Consider the following 2973-nt stretch of genomic DNA (forward strand, 5'->3'; position numbering starts at 1 on the left):
AGTGATAATAGCTACATATGCTCTCAATTTTGACAGCAAAGTTTGGGCATCTCCATTTGTCCCCAAACAGGTAGCAGCTCTACCTTTAGGCTTTATGTTAATGCTTTTGTGATGGAATGAAGGGCAGACCCTAACCAAATGAGGAGGTCTTGTGAAGAGGCCACTAGGGGGCGCTGAGCCTTCTGACTACTAAGCAGATGGCCTGGGGTCCATGGACACTGAAGGTTACTGCAGGTCTTGGTCTCTGAATGGAATGAACTCAATAGAGGTTATAGGTGGGGAGTCCTTGTGGGGTCCACACAGAGGTTCCCTCAGGTGATAGGTTTTCATCCTCTATGGAAATAAAAACAGAACTTCTTTTCCAAAGCAACATATCCTTAGACCCAAAAAGTCAATATACTTTTTAAAATATATATGTTGGTTTAGCTTAGCAGCCTCAAGAATCAAATCTCTGTGTACTTATTCACAGTCAAAAAGTTCAAAGAAAACACAATATACATAATCCAGACTCTGTGTGTATTCCATCTTTATGTGGCTTATTTTTCTTACTTTATTACTTTTTCTACAAGCTTAATATTTATTTATCTTTACTCCTATGACTATGTATCTATGACTGTACTCTTTATATTAGAACTGTCTATACTTTTTCTTCTCTCTCTCAAGCCTACGTACATTTTTTTATTAAATACTGTGACCCATTTAGAGGTCTTTTTCATCTTAATTTGTCTTTATTGCATGTGTATCTGTAATTATTTTTTGACCAGAAGTGCTTTTTTTTTAATGCTATGCAGGCATGCCTTGGATCAATTCTGCAGCCTTGCCTGTTGGCTCCATCCAGTACAATATGTTTGAGGCATGTTCACTGCCTCTGAGAGCCATGCACACCACACCAGCTCCAGGGTCGCAGCGGGTCTATGTCACCATTAAGCAATTCGTAACACACTGCTCACAGAACCCATCTAAGTGCTCAGCTTCCTGAAAGAAGCAGAGTTGTTCATGCAACTAGCAAACCAGGAAGCCCTCCCCTAAAGAAGCCATACAACCTTCACTGCTATTGCTGGGGCAGGGAGACCTCTCTTAAAGGAGCTGCAGTGCCCCTACTTGCCATGAGCAAATAGCCCTCTGAAAGAAAAATGTGACTGTCAAGAAACTGTACTAAACTCTCTTTTTTTTGTGTCTAGAATTTTTTTAAGGCTCTCTTAGGTTTTATGTGAATGTAGTTGCCCACATTGGTCCCATTTTGTTGGCAGAGACTACTTGTTCATTCCTGACCATCTGGACCTGAAATAATCACACAGAAACTATATTCATTAAAACACTGTTTGGCCAATATAATAAGCATATTAGTAGCTAGCTCTTACATCTTAAATTAACCCATTCCTATTATTTTGTATTTTACCACAAGGCTCATGATTAACTGGTAAGGTTCCAGCAGGCAGGCGTCTTTCTCCTTTGGGGGCTACATGGCATCTCCCTGACTCAGCCTTCTTTTCTCCTCAATGTACCTGAAATTCCCACCGTGCTGTATTCTACCCATCATAGGCCAAAGCAGCTTTATTCATTAACCAATAATAGCAACACATATACAGAAGGACTTCCCACACGAAGTATTGAACCAATGCCTTTATTTTCCACATTTATAAAACTCTACTCCAAAAGGGGAAGGGGGAGGCAACAGACTTCATTAACATGATCAAAGGAATAGACAGAGCATCTCTGACCTTTGGTCCTGGTGGAGCTGATACACCTCTGTACTCAAAATACTAACTAACCACCCTATGTCAGAACCTCTGTTTTATAGTCACTTGTCAACAACTTGAAAGAACAAAATAAGCTCAAACTCTCTGACCTCTAGACAAGTTGGAGTGGACTCACGTCTGAGGACCCTCACAGTTCCTCCCTTTCAATTTATTTTAATAAAGCCTGTGCTTCTGCTAAAAGACAGATGACCGTGCCTGGCTTCAGAGCCTTCTCCCCATTTTCCAGACTTACCTGTCACCGGTACATACATTCTATCATGTACAGTCTGTCTTAGATTGCATGGGGGAAAGATCATACCCATCACTGACTACCAGCCTCTGTAAACAAAGTGTTAAGGGAGAGTGCATCTCCAGGCTCTGTGTACCTTCGAGCCAATTTTCTGTCAAGAGAGTTCACCAGCCATTAGATAATGATATGCAAGCAGATAATTCTTTGTGATACTCCTATGGCTACAATAAGGTCTGCTAATAAAGGAGTGTAGAGTGACCAGAGGTGGGGTCGCCTTCTAAACTGGTCTAGGATGTTGTTGTGCCAGTGTCACAGCACCCCACACAAACCACCACAAAGCCGGAATTCGAAGCAAACACAAACAGGTTTATTACAACCCCAAACTTCGTCCACTGTCCAACACTCCAGTGCAGTGGGTGGAGAGCGGTCCTGAGCATTTACAGGTCAGCATTTACATAGGAAAAAAACCACAAGTGGGTCACAGCCTTGTCAGGAGGGTCTTGGGGTAGCTGACATTTAACCTGATTCGTTATGGCAAGGAGAAGCACAGAATTAAAGAGTAAAATAGATAAAAATACATCAGGCGTGGTTAGTAGTTGTCATTAGTCATGGTCAGTGACCAATTGTAACCTCATCAGTCATACCCAGGGTGTTGGACTCATTCCAGAAACTTGGGGGACTTGAGATCATGGATAAGAGGAGTGGTCTTAGTTTAGTTCAAATTTGACCCTCACAATATCTTTAACAGTTTGTAGCTACAATCAAATTCCAAATTTGTTCTTTTAAACATATCAAATCTAAGGATATATCATATTAAAATTTTCTCAGACAAGCTCTACTCTTTTTCTAATCAGTAGCATCTTCATAATAAACTACAAACATTAACAGGTCAATACCATAACTCTAGCATAAACACACAGTTTGTGAAATCACAATTCTCTTAAATCCATTCTAATCAAAAGACAAAGTTTCTGTGATGGGTGA

Source organism: Alexandromys fortis, unplaced genomic scaffold (assembly GCF_014885135.2).
Source record: "Alexandromys fortis isolate MF-2015 unplaced genomic scaffold, M_Fortis_MF-2015_v1.1 scaffold_80, whole genome shotgun sequence".
In the NCBI taxonomy this organism is placed as follows: Eukaryota; Metazoa; Chordata; class Mammalia; order Rodentia; family Cricetidae; genus Alexandromys; species Alexandromys fortis.